Raw genomic sequence first — 15170 nt, forward strand, 5'->3', positions numbered from 1 at the left:
TCAGTTAGGTTGCAGTGTTGCTAACCATTTCTCCAATTCACCTTTTATGGTTGTGTAAGTTAGGGGACAAGCCCAGTTGAACTCTCTGGTATTATACTAGTATAAAGGTGGTGTAAAAGAGGATAGAAAGGCCCTCTATTTAATAGTCAGTCACAGCACAGAGAAAAAGATGACCAGATCTAAAATATAGTTTGGGTGATGCTGCCTTTATTACTTCTGGTGATCTAATTTAACACGGCCCTGCATTTTGCATCACACTATACTACAGTAAATCACAAACTGAAAGGGATTTTGTGGTGTTTAAGCAGAGAAGGTGAAATTCACTCCTGCACAGAGGGTTTATGTACCTTTTTCTGTGCTACTGAAGCTGTATACTGAGAGCTTAAGTAGTGTGAAGAGTCTTTTAATTATTATTTATTTGTATTGCCATAGCACCTAGGAGCCCTAATCATGGAGAAGATCCCATTGTGCTAGATGCTGTACAAATAATGTCAATGTACTATAGTGAACTCCACCAAGAAAGAAGTAATTACATTGTTCCTGCCCATCTGTAGTAAACTCTCTGCCACTTTTGTGTCTGTATTCTGAATGGATGGATTTGAAATGAGTAGATGAAGAGGCTAGCTACTTTAGAGAAATTCATGCACCTGTAATAACATTGCCATTGAAATAGTATCTAAAAAGTGCAGTAAAGTAGATTATTTTAGGACATTTATTTTTAAAAAAGAAGGGGCAAGAGTTTAATAGTCAAATTACTCAGAATTCATCCAGGCTCAACGGAGTTACATGAGTGATGGATTTGGCCCAGTCAATTAAGAGTTGAGTTGTTTTGAGGTGGCATTGCACCTCCAAAGCAGCAAAATAAATAGGTTTTTGCATACAAATAACTTGTGAAGCAAAACTTCATCATTTCCCAACCCCCTACCTGTACAATAGCAAACATCTTGTAGGTCTGGGTTCAGATTCATTCATAATAGAGCTGTAGTAGCTGTGGTAAATTTGCCTGAATCCTGGCCTGTGTTTATAAGAGAACAGGGTTCAGAAATTCAGCATTATGCCTAGCTGGAGCCTATGCCATTAGTTTCTTTTCTGAGCATCATATTTACCCACTGAAAAGAAACAAGGACTAATAAAGAGATGAAAATGAAATAGAAGTTTGACCTTTCCTATGCTTGGGCTGTATGCATGGCCAGGACTTTGAAGGTTATACCCATTACTTTCAATAAGGCTGTAGGACATATCGCTTAAACTTACGTCCATAGCAATACACAAGTTCTTTTTCTTGGCAAGCTGCATTCTGTTCTTCCTGAGGCATTTAAGTCATGTTGTTGTAACCAAGGGAAACTCAGAAATAAGTTGGTTCTAGAATCATAATTGCTTTTGTGTTGGCTTTTTGGGAAATACTGTTTATGCAATGACTATACTTGACAGCATGTCATTTTTACTTTATTGTAAGAGCTACTATTATAAATTAATTTATTATATACCACCCATGAAACTATGAGTGTACCAAAACAGAAGAAGCCACAGTTGCTCACAGTCTAAGTCCCCAATCCAGCAAACACTTAAACATACACCTAGAAGAAAATAAGGTGATAAGATACAGTTAACATGGATTTGTCAAGAACAAATCATGTCAAATCAACCTAACAGCTTTTTTTAACAGGATAACAAGCCTTGTGGATGAGGGGAGAAGTGGTAGATGTGGCATATCTTGACTTTAGTAAGGCTATTGATCCTGTCTTGCATGACCGTCTCATAAATGAACTAGGAAAATAAAGCCTAGATGGAGCTACAATAAGGTGGGTGCATAACTGATTGTAAAATTGTTCCCAGAGAGTAATCATCAGTGGTTCATAGTCAAGCTGGAAGGGCATATTGAGTAGGGTCCCACAGGAATGGGTCTGTTTCTGTTCAGTATCTTTATATATGATTTAGATCATGACAGAGAGAGTATAGTTTGCAGATGATAATAAGCTGGGAGATTTTGCAAGTGCTTTGGTGGGTAGCACTGAAATTCAAAATGATATGGACAAACTAGACAAATGGTCTGAAGTAAATAGGATGAAATTCAATAAGGACAAATGCAAAGCACTCCACTTAGGAAGGAACAATCTATTACACACATACAAAATGGGAAATGACTGCCCAGGAAGGAGTACTATGGGAAGGGATCTGGGGATTGTAGTGGATCATAAGCTAAATATGAGTGAACAGTGTAACACTGCAGCAAAAAAGTGAACCTCATTTTGGGAAGTATTAGCAGGAGCGTTGTAAGCAAGACACGTGAAATAATTCTTCTGCTCTACTCTGTACCGATTAGGCCTCAACTGGAGCAATGTGTCCAGTTCTGGGCACTACATTTCAGGAAAGATGTGTAAAAATTGGAGAAAATCCAGAGAAAAGCAACAAAAATTATTAAAGTTCTAAAAATAATGACCTATGTGGAAAGATTGAAAAATATTGAGTTTGTTTAATCTGGAGAAGAGAAAATGGGGGGTGGAAGTGTGTGGATGTAACAGTTTTCAGCTACATAAAAGATTGTTACAAGGAGGAGGGTGAAAAGTTGTTCTCGTTAATCTCTGGGACGAGAACAACAAGCCCTGGGCTTAAATTACAACAAGGGAGGTTTAAGTTGGGCATTAGGAAAAACTTCCTAAATGTCAGGGTAGTTAAGCACTGGAACAAATTGCCCAGGGAGATTGTGGAATCTCTGTCATTGGAGATTTTTAAAAACAGGCTAGACAAACACCTGTCAGGAATGGTCTAGTTGTTACATAGTCCTGCCTTGAGTGTAGAAGACTGGACTAGATGACCTGCTGAAGTCTTCTAGGCCTACACTTCCATGTTTCTATGATATGCGTAACATTACATCTGTGAGTAGTCCCACTGACTTCAAAAGGTCTATTCCTGGGTGTTAAACTGCACACACACTTCAGTGTTTGCAAGATAGGGGACTAAACCAAACATAGAATTTCACATTCATACAATACATCAGAAAAATGCCCACGCCTAGTTCTTGATTCCGCAAAGAACTTAAGCACATAAGTCAATACATAAAGATACAAATAAGTGCACTTTTTAAGCCCCCAAACCATTAAAGCATCTAACTGTGTGCGCAAGTGTATAGAATTCAATTTAACTATTCATATGCTTAAAATTAAGCACCTTCCTAACTTACTTTACTGCATCCGAGTGTTAAAGCAGAGTATGTGTTATATCTGTATCGGTCTGTCTGTATCTATCTGTATATGAGTGTACATATAGATCTGACTCAGACAAAGCAGGGGCTTGAACCTTGGTCTCCCACATCCAAAATGAGTACCCTAACCACCAGGTCATGGGAAATTCTGGGGTGGGTCTCTCTTTCTCTGGTTTTAACCATAAATTCCATCCTAGACCTGAGAAACCTTCCTGATACAAATTTCTTCAAAATCAGTATGTATTCAAAACGTTTTGGTTATGGCAACTTGGCATTTTCTAGTGAAAAAAACATTTAATTGAAAAATTCCTGACCAGCTTTAATTTCCACTGAAGTCTTTTACCTGAAGAGGCTGACACATAATCTGAGGTTCAGAATCTACTGTCATACAAATTATTTCATCCTCTATTATTTGCTTAGCAGACCCTCAACAACTGGGGCTTCATCCTAATGCCATTAAAGTCAATGGCAAAACTCGAATGGGCTTCTTTAGGGTGGAGACAATTCCCTGGTTAAAATCATATGTTGCTCTGTCTGAATAGGCATAAGCCAACAGACAAGAGAACAACTTTAGTGATGTGGCATCATGTTTAATCAGTGAAGATTGAACCAGTCACCTTGAGATTCCGAGAGCATTGTTCAGTGCCATTTAAAACATTGATTTTCTGTAGCTATGAATCCTCTCAAGTAGTCATTAGACAGGAAGCAAGTTACCTAGGGGTTGTTTTATACATAAAAAATTAGAAATATAGAAATCTAGCCTAGAAGAGGCAACCTAGAAACTGAGAAGTTGTTTGTCAAGCTTGAAGCAGAGGTATACCTCCCAGGATTGCTAAGGGTGGTGTTATCCAGCTGATTCTCAGAAATAGCTAGAACCACTTCTTCACCTTTCTTCTATAAACAACAATATTTCCCAGGTGAATAACAGTGGATAGAAAGTGTTGAGACAGGTTTTTTTAAAGGAAATAAAGAAGAGATAAGGCTTGGATCTCTCTTTCTGCAGATTTAACATTACTCATGAATGTTTACTGCCAACAGATGTTTCAGTGTAAAAGAAATTACTTGAAAATATTACCCAAGACCATGTGAGTCTTTTCTTCAGCAGAAAGTTATTATCTAGAGAGCAGAAGTATCTCTCTAGGTGTTAGAAAGTATTTGGATAAATAAGAACAGTTAATTCAGGTGTTAACTGTTGCCTGGTAGATTTTTAGGTAGAATGAATGAAAAATATGCAAACAGGATTCCATGATGATATTGAACATACAAGTTAAAATAGTGAATTTGACTAGAAGCCAGGAAACAAACAAACAAACAAAAAACCTCCAAACAAAAATCTCCCCAAAAGAGCAGTGATACATAGATCTATAGTGAGTCTTTTCTAATATGCCGAAAAAAAGCTACATGCTTCTGACAATATTCAGTTATGTACATTTGATTGGTAACTCAACATGCTCATATTGCTTTACTAAAGGGACCGAGGCAAATTCATCTGTGACATAACTAGATGCAATTATGCTGATGCCAGTGGAATTATCTGTTCTATTTTATTCTATTCTATTTATTTAGGTATTATACTTCACTCTTCCCTGAGGTATCTGGGTGTAGACTATGTTTGGTTCATCCTGTTCAGAAATACAGCATCAGTGAAACATTTACTTGTTAGTATGCCGTTTCAAGAAGTACTCCCATCCTACATCAAGGGGACCTAAACAATGGCAAATGCTCAAACAAATTATTTTTTTTCAAAACCAATGGGATTGTCTATAAAGGCTACATTAGGAGATACCTTGATCTTGGTATATCACATTTGCAGAAAATCCTTATAGATTATATATAAATTAAGAAAAATACACTTACCAGTTCAAAGTTAATAACACTATGAAGAGTAATCTGATCTCACATAGCAGGGTCTACTTCAGTAGTCTTCAGTATTCCCCTCTCATCATCTGTACCATTGCACAGTTGGGTAGGTTCATTTATAGAGGCAATGGTGTGCATTATTAATTATTATTATTATTATTTATTATTTATATTGCAGTAGTACCTACAAGCCCAGTCATGGACCCAAACCCCTTTGTGCTAGGTTCTGTGTTCTGAAGCATTAAGTTCTGTAACAGCTGAAGACAGGATAGAAATCTTGAGAGGACCAATGGTATTGACCGTGTTTGATAGTGAGTAGAATTATTCACCAGAAAGTGAACAGTTTAAAATGTTGTTTTATTTCTACCTGACCTATGCAAGTATACAAGCAAGATATATATTTTAATGAAGAAAATGTGTGCCCTATTTTTTTTCAGAATGATTGTGTTAATTTTTTTCTGGTTTTTTACACATTATAAAGCAATTGCAAGAAAAACAAATTTGTGACTTTAAAGACACCCTGATACTCAGTGATGGTCACAGCATAAGAACCTAGATAGAATAGATTAGAAGGATCATACATTTTAGATGGTCAAAAATTGGCAACTTTGTCTTATCTTCAACATGCCTTTTGGGGGGGTGGGGGTGAAAATGGATGAATCCACACAAACGTGTTTCTCTAGTTTTCTCTGTATAAATGTATTTGAGTGGGAAGAATTGGTGATGTGTAGATTTTAGTGCAAAAATATTGTGCTTACAAGAAAGCTGTAATGTATTTTTCATAAACAAGGGTCCTCTCATTTTTTGTGCACCCACTCTAAATCACTGAAAGTAGGAACACTGGATCAGGCCCCATATTTTTACGTACATGTTTTTCACCCCTCTTTATGACGTAGCTTACGCTTTCAGGGCTGGGCCGGTTTATGCTTTTAAACACGTTTTCTATTGGTTAGAGTATGAGACGAGAAGTGAGAATTGTCCATTAAAAGGAGAAGTTGGCCCACTGGCAGTTCCCAGGGCCTGATCCAAAGTCCATGGAAGCCAGTAGGAAGATATTCCCACTGCCTTCAATGGGCCTTGGATCAGGTGCTTAAGAAGCAGCAACAAAAATGTTGCATGGTTGGTGGGGGGTAATGGGGGGACTGATGTTTGGCAGGAAGATTTAAAGTGTCATATGGCGCAGATCTCCACCTCAAGCATCTACCTCCATCCCAGGAATTTGGGGTGGATGCTGGGAGCTAGAGATAGCAGCAACAGCAATGAATGAATAGCACCAAGGTACCCACTGGCAGACAGCACCATGACTGAGTTTCAGAGGAGTATGGAGAGGGTTACAAATATTTTAGCAGAGTGGCTCATCTGGAAAAGTAGCTAATTTCAATATAAATATGAACAGTTTGAAAGTATGGAAAGCTCACTTTCTGTGGACACGTCTAGTTTCCAATAAATTTTTTATTTCATATTAAATATTAAAAACCATTAATAACAGATGGAATTATGATTTATGTTAATATATTAATATCTTTTGTATTGTATATGCTAAACATATTTGCCACATTAGATTAGGTTTTATTTTGGAGTAAAGGGAATATTTATTATTAATTATTCTGATTTATATACAACTGCATGCTATTGTTAGCCAATACACATATGTTAACACATGTAAGTGTTGGGATGTTATGCTAACTGAATTTATTATACTATCCCCACAGTTCTGTTCACTCATGTTAAGTATCCCATAACACCTTGCATTAGTTGAATTAAGTTTTAGTTTAATTAGGTAGGAAAAGTGTTAGGATTAGGACATATGGATGTTTTACCATAGCAGCAGGTAGGGAGCTACTCTCACAGGCAGTATTGCAATATCCCAAAGGAAAAGGACAAGATATGAGTGTTTTATCCTGGTACAAACCTAGGAGGTTCCTTCATATCCCTTGGTACCTGAAATGTGTGTGTTCGTAACAAAGAGATAAGGAGTATACCATGGTACCAGAAAAACAACGCAGAAAGCTGATTGGTTACATCTAGTTTCAGGTGAATCATGTAGTATCTTTTTATTTGTGAACTGGATGGCTATAAAAAGGATAGCTTTAGGGGTGTAACTTTGGGAGCACACCTTCTTTGTCTGCTAAATTTAAAAATGCTGCATAAGACAGCTTCCCAAAACTGGTATAATATGAAACCGTTCTTCCTGTACTTTATTATTGGCTTGTAGCAATAAACCTGACTGATATTGGTTATTTGATCCCTTGAATATATTTCACAATGAACTAAAGTGTAGTCAAGCAAATTGACTGTATAATTTATCAACGGTATGGTACTGTCACTTTATAAACATCAAATACAAATTGGACAAGATCCCAGCCCCATGGATTTTATGATTTAAGGGCTAAGTGGTGGACAAGAACACAGCCCACAATAAGAAGATGCCTCGAGCATCTCAGGAAAGAAATTATGCTTCAGGGACTCATCTGTGGCACCCCTTAGGACATAGACTCTAGTCCCATCTTAACATTATTTGAGATTAAGCATCATTAGGTCAGTGAACTCCACCTATTTTCTTTTGCTCCCGCAAAGGTAAAGCCCCATTTGGTCACAGAAATGTACACCAACAGCCATAGACGCCGACTCCAGGGGTGCTCTGGAGCTCAAGCACCTGCTGAAAGAAATAGGGGTGCTCAGCCTCTTCCCCATGAAGCCTGGCTTGTGCTCCACCCTGTGGCCCCACCACCACTCGGCCTCTTCCCTCCGAGGCCCTGCCCTCTGCTCACACAAAGGGCAGGGGATGGAGAGGAAGAAGCATCCACTGGCAAAAACAGAAGTCAGCGCCTATGCCAACAGCTGTAAATCCCAAATCAACAAACCCACCTAACTACTTATCTTAGGTTTTTTAGAGTAGGGGCTTTCAATTTAGGGGGCGCGACCCATAGCTTGGCTGTAAGGCTCCAACAGTCTAAAAAAAAAAAGTTATTTTTGGCACTAGAAGAGTGTGAACTGGTGTAAGTGGGTCATGACCACCCTGCCATTCCCATATTGCTAAATTGGAGGTGGGATATGTCGTAGCTAGTTGAAATTGGGTTCCTGACATGGAAATGCTGAGGACGACTGTTGCAGAGAGCCCTAATTGGTTTTGCAGTTAAATATCATTCTGTTTATTTTTGAAAGAAAAGAGAAAAATGATTTTTTTTTAAAAAAAGATTAATTCTCATTCTTGGGAAGATAAAGCTACAGGGCACTTCATTTCTATAGCTAAGGAAGGTAGAAAAGGTTAAACCTTGCCCATCAGAGTCCATGTCTAGACCTTACATTTTATTTTCTCTCTCCCTCCCAAGCTGTCATGTTGTTCTACAAATAGCTGCTTTCTCTGTTTTCTGACCCTCTGTGTCCATGTTTCCAGGGAAGACCAGCTCTTTGTGTTTTTGTTTTTCAAAAGACTCCTAGGCATCCCACCTACCTGGCGTAGGGCTTCTCCTAGCTTTCTTCCACCTGCACACATTCTTTCTGAGCTAGTGGGCCCAGGGAAGCATTGTATTGTTGGTTATTCCATAGATTTGCAGAAAAGAACTTTCTGAAGTAGAATTACAAAGGATCAATCTTGGGTCTCTAGACAGCCATGTGTCACAACGGGTATTTGTTCCAACAAGGTAAGCATCTAGAATACCCTTGGTATGTGACAGATCAGGTTAGGCAAAGTCAAGTGCAGAGGAACTGGGTTCACAGAACTAATAAAAACAAAAAAGGGCAAAAGACCTTTTTTTGGACTGATAAAATATGGACAGGCATCTTGCATCCATAATTTCATCTAAACCTGAAAAGAACCTGACTGCAAGCACAGTCCAAGCCTCAGAACACGTGACGCATGCATGCGTCCCTCTTTATACTTCTTTGGTATTTGTCTTAGTGAAACAATTAGTCCCAGCTGAGCCCAGCTACATTGCTGACAGCTGGGTTGCTGGCAAGTTCCTGGGCAGATACCAATTAGAGGGTCACTATAAGGTAATTTAATATGCAACGGTCTAAAAAAAAGTTATTTTTGGCACTAGAAGAGTAATGGCCACAGGGAACAGAGCTTTTGAGTAAAGAGGTCCTATTTTTATAGCTATTTTTCTGACTTATCTCCAGCAATCTCTCTGCTCAGAGAGAGACCAGCTATTAGGCACATAACCCAAAAGGTCCTTTTCAGTCCTACCAAGTCCCAGACAACCCCATAATATAATGATCTGAGGAGAAACCAGGACAGAATATTCTCTCTTTGGCACAGTGTTTCATTTCAATGTATCTCAGAAAGCATGCCCATGTTAGTGAAGTTCTGCAAATGGGTGACGTATTTTTTACTTGTCAACTTCCTTGCAGATTATTTTGTTACAAGCTCTTTTGTTGAAGTACCAGACCCAAAAGGACAAGCAACTTTTTGAAATGCATATTGGACAACTTTGGATACTAGGCCTGAAATTTCTCTGCCAATGGGATTTATTTCTTTGTATGTTTTAGTAAATAAATCAGGTTGGATCAAATTTATCCCTGAAATAGTTCCAATGAAGCCACAGAAAAGAAGAAAGGTGTCGCAAACAAGTAATAGTGAAATGCAAACAGTTGAGTCTCTGTGGTTTAATCACAACAGGGTCTCAAACTTGTTGGTGGCAAACACATCTATGTCAGAAAGAACTAACTTGAAGCCTAATCACTATTTTTTAATTACAATTAAAATATTGAAAGTTTTTGTTAACAGCTTTGTAGTGTACATACATCTCATGAACCTTCAAGTTCTCAGTGGGACTTGTGCTCCTAAAGCAGTTGACTGTTTTTGAAAATCCTCCCCTATATACTTTTTTGCCTGGGTGTCACAAATAGATTTCCTTTTTGACCATGTGAACACTTTGTTTTTATTTGTCACTTCTTCAGTTTTTCTGAACTTCCATCAAATGTGTTTCAGAGCAAGGAATATGTCACTTTACTCTTACAGTGTATGAAGAATGGGGTGTGTTTGAATTTCTCCTTGAGACAACCTAAGGAAAGTTTCAATTGTACTTACTGTGTTTCAGGAGAAACTATTGATTATTATTAGGATTTTAAACTTGACAGCATGTTTCAAACCAATGTTTCATTTAAAACAAAAGAACCCTCCTTTAAATTTTGTCACTACTTTTGTGCCTTTGCAAACAATGGTAATCTATTGTTGATGTAGGGTTGAGAACAAGAACATGCTATGGAAGAATTTACATCTACCCTGTGCCAACACACAAAAAGGAAAGAGAGACATTGACAGACATCAATATCTCTCTTAGATATAAGCCCATGTTGTAAAACTGAGGTGGGTGGTGGTGGTTCAGTATAGTTCTCTGGGTCTTTGCCAAAAACATAGTTTGAATAGTGGGTAATGGATAGGTACATTAAGTAATAGACATTAAACTGTTCAGATGTTCTTTTCAGACTCAGTCTTAATCAAAGAGACTGCAGAATTAGCTCTATACAGAACAAAATTGATTGGGGAGCTATTTTTAGTTACTGATACCCTCTACTTCTATCTGCCAGATTTATTGCAATGTAGACATACGTTAAACACCTATAGCTGGCCCGTGTCAGTTGACTTTGGCTGGGGCTGTGGGGCTATGAAATTGACCCTTCCCCATCACAGGATCCCAGAGCTCGGTCTCCCACCCAAGCCAAAATGTCTACACTGCAATTTTATAGCCCCATAGCCTAAGCCCCACAAGCCTGAGGTAGCTGACATGGGCCAGCCATGTATTTTTTATTGCAGTGTTGACATACCTGAGAATCCTCATAGCATAATTTACATCATTTATCATCTAGTGATGGATAGGACCCAGGTCATATATTTCAGGTTCTAAATGCTCTTTTATGGGGATGGAAAGTAACCCTATGTGATGTCTGATCACTGAAGAACTAATTGTTCCCCCTTCCTAACAATAAGTAGTATTTCAATCAACAAAAAGTCCCCTTGGAATTCTTGGGAATGTTCACACGGTAAGATACAATTCATTGTAAAGTTATCAGCACTGGATGCTAAGTGCCAAATTCTACCACCCTTACTTGCATGGAGTATCACTTACGTGAATACACACATTGAAGCAAATTATAATGGTCACCTAAGTAAGTGCTACTCACTGTGACTAAACGTTGCAAAATTTGGCCTGAATGTAAAGTGACATTTGTGGTTGCAAAGACTCCAGATTCCAAAGACTCACTGTGCCCAACACTCATGATAATTGCTTACATCAAAGTCAATACTGAATGTTGACTCCCTATTGTGATGAAAAGTATAGAAACTCCAGTGACAACATTAGCATACTGATATTCTGCATCAGATGGTCCAAGATTTCCTGACACTAAGAATTGGAAGCACGGTATAATCAGCTCTACCTTAGACTTTGCTTCTTCAGATGTGCATATCAGATTTTTGTATTTACCACTCAAATATGTATAACTGTGGCAGACATTACAGTAGAGACACAGAGCTGTGTGGTTGTTTTAAATAATTCTTATCTGCCAATTGTTTCAAATATTTTTCTTTTAAGCTGGTTGCAAACAATGCTACTGAACTGTCAAGCTGTATCTGCTGTACTGTAAGTCATTGAAAAAGAACTGACAATTAGTTTGGCTGTGCTCCATTTCCTACCAAGTTTATAAAGCTTATAAAGAGTTTTCGAAACATCTTGTGAGAGCAGCTGAATCATAACGGATGTGCCCACAGATTTAAATCAAATAACTATAAACTACAGACTTGGGCCCTAATCTTGAATTAACTGTGTGTGGTTATATCCTTGTGACTGCACAGCTGTTAAAAAAGAAAAAATGGGGCCTTACTTTCTTGGGGCCAGATTCTGTTCTTAATTCTGCCTGTGTAAGTGACCTTCCGAGCCATATTAGCAGAAGATAGCCCCCATTGGGTATCCACAGTCACAAACCTGATTTAGGGGTAGTCAGTTATGACAGAGAGAGAATAGCTTAAAAGATAAGAAAGTGTTTTCCACATTGAATAACACACTCATGCAACGGAATAAAAACTATCTTTGTGTCCCTGTGGACCCTTGATTTGTGTATGCAAGAGGAAGTGGAAGGACTGGGAGAGGTGAGGAATGAACCAAGGCTTCCCCTTCTACTTGCTGGACAGCATACCTGAGCAAATGCAGTAGGTCTAAACCAGAAGCAAATTACATTTCTCTTCTAGCTCTGTATACGCATGTGGACCCACACACAGAACAAAGAGGCAGAAGGGGATGAAGTGTGACTCTCTTTGAGGCCAGGTACACACTAAGAGTACGTTGCTGGTATAACTATACTTATAGATTGTACTGTGCTGACAAAGCACTCCTCATGTCAACGTAGCTTATACTGTCAAAACTGCATATTTGCTATCGTGGGTTATTCCAGCCCCTACTCCTTGCCCCCTCACCACAGCCCGAAGAGAAATAAGCTATCCCATCAAAAAGCACAGCTTTACTGGTATAACTTCATCTATGCTGGGTTTTTTTGCAGGCTTAGCTAGGTCAGCCAGAAATCACCCCTCATCACACCCCTGACTGACCTAGCTATGCTGACAACATTCTATAGTATAGACCAAGCATCAGGTACAATGACTCCCAGAACTGTTTCTGGAGTGGTGCAGTTTATGTAGCGTCCTTTGTTCAGGGTTGTGCCTAAGGCCACAGTCTAGCCCTAAGTACAAAGACACTTTTTTCTGTAACATTTCCATCTTCAGTTCTGACATGAAGACATTTTGTTGCTTTGAGAACTTAGTATTTAAGCCTGAATATTGTTTAAAAGATCCAGCCCTATTTTCCTTTTATTGTGAAAAACAGATTCCCTATGAATGGCATAAAGTAGGTATAGAGGGACAGAAAGACTACTTATACTCATTGAATTATATATTCCCATCCACCTGGACCAAAATGGAGAACATTACTAGGGCTTTTGGTGAGTATGGGACTTTCAGTGGTTTCTCATATAATATTTCAGCTGTAGCCACTGAAATCTTTATGGCTACTCTGGAGCATCATATTTTAAGTTTAATGTACTTTAGTCAAACACAAGTTACTGGGCTCAATACTGGGGTAGCTAGGTGAAATTCTATGGCCTGTTTTATACAGGATGTCTGGCTAGATTTTTAAATAATCTCTTCTAGCCTTAGAATGTATGAATATTCTACCCAAGTTGCAGAGAAATTATCTTTATAATATCTGCCTTATTTAATTATTTGTATTTCTAAAATGACGAGAAGCACCTGCCTTAGCACTTTAGGCTCCTCTGACAATTAATTAAAAATATGATAGATCAGTGTAATCCAAATGAATAGTGACCCTGAAAAATAAAATAATGCATAAAAATGAAACTAATTCCACACTTTTTCCTATACATCACCTGTTAGGATATAGATATTCAGGCCTGTTGGTAAAGGCCTGTATTCTAAGAATTTAGGTGTCTTCTTATCACTTGGCTAGTTATAGAGGTTGTCAAGGTTCCTCCCCCACTCTGAACTCTAGGGTACAGATGTGGGGACCTGCATGAAAACCTCCTAAGCTTACTTTTACCAGCTTAGGTTAAAACTTCCCCAAGGTACCAATTAATTTTATCCTTTGTCCTTGGAATATCCACTGCCACCACCAAACTCTAACTGGGTTTACTGGGAAACGTAGTTTGGACACGTCTTTCCCCCCAAAATCCTCCCAACCCTTGCACCCCACTTCCTGGGGAAGGTTTCATAAAAATCCTCACCAATTTGCATAGGTGACCACAGACCCAAACCCTTGGATCTGAGAACAATGAAAAAGCATTCAGTTTTCTTGCAAGAAGACTTTTAATAGAAGTAGAAGTAAATAGAAATAAAGGAATCACCTCTGTAAAATCAGGATGGTAGATACCTTACAGGGTAATTAGATTCAAAACGTAGAGAATCCCTCTAGGCAAAACCTTAAGTTACAAAAAAGACACACAGACAGAAATAGTCATTCTATTCAGCACAATTCTTTTCTCAGACATTTAAAGAAATCATAATCTAACACATACCTAGCTAGATTACTTACTAAAATTCTAAGACTCCATTCCTGGTCTATCCCCGGCAAAAGCAGCATACCGACAAACACAGACCCTTTGTTTTTCTCCCTCCTCCCAGTTTTGAAAGTATCTTGTCTCCTCGTTGGTCATTTTGGTCAGGTGCCAGCGAGGTTACCTTTAGCTTCTTAACCCTTTACAGGTGAGAGGATTTTTCCTCTGGCCAGGAGGGATTTTAAAGGGGTTTACCCTTCCCTTTATATTTATGACAGAGGTATAAAAGAATAATCAAAATCACTGTCTGCCGGTGTAAGGTCCTTCTCTTACTGTGACAATCTGAGGCCCTGTTGTTAGGCTAAGGCCTTTGGCTAAGCAGCAGAGGCAGCCATAAACTGGGACACGAACGATCACAGCCTCACATTCCAAACTAGTCACATTGAATGAAGGTGCTATTGGGCTGTTAGGAATACAGTCCTGTCCTGATAATGCCTGTCACCTCCAGAGAAAGGGAAATGCCCAGAAAATGTAAAAGGAAACTTTGTTTGATAGCATCCTGTCTGGCAAGAACTCACTTATCAATAGCTGGGATGTGAAATCCTCACTTCTGTATTGTTTTGTCATTATAGTTCAAACTTTGCTATTGTTTGTCTGTATAATTTCTGTCTGGTTCTGTGATTGTTTCTGTCTGCTGTATAATTAATTTTGGTGGGTGTAAACTAATTAAGGTGGTGGGATATAATTGGTTACATAATCATGTTACAGTATGTTAGGCTTGGTTAGTTAAATTTCAGGAAAATGATTGGTTAAGGTATAGCTAAGCAGAACTCAAGTTTTGCTATATAGTCTGCAGTCAATCAGGAAGTGGGTGGGTGGAGGGGAATGGGAACAGGGAATGGGGGTGGGGAAATTGGAATCATGTTTTGGTAAAGGGGGAAATGGGAACAGGGAATGGGGGTAAGGAAATTGGAATCATGTTTGGCTAAAGGCAGGAATGGGAACAGGGACACAGGTATAAGGTTCTGTGGTGTCAGAGCTGGGAAGTGGGACACTAAGGAAGGAAACTGGAATCATGCTTGCTGGAAGTTCACCCCAATAAACA

The sequence above is a fragment of the Lepidochelys olivacea genome (genome assembly GCF_965140295.1).
Source record: "Lepidochelys olivacea isolate rLepOli2 genome assembly, chromosome: 9".
Lineage (NCBI taxonomy): Eukaryota > Metazoa > Chordata > Testudines > Cheloniidae > Lepidochelys > Lepidochelys olivacea.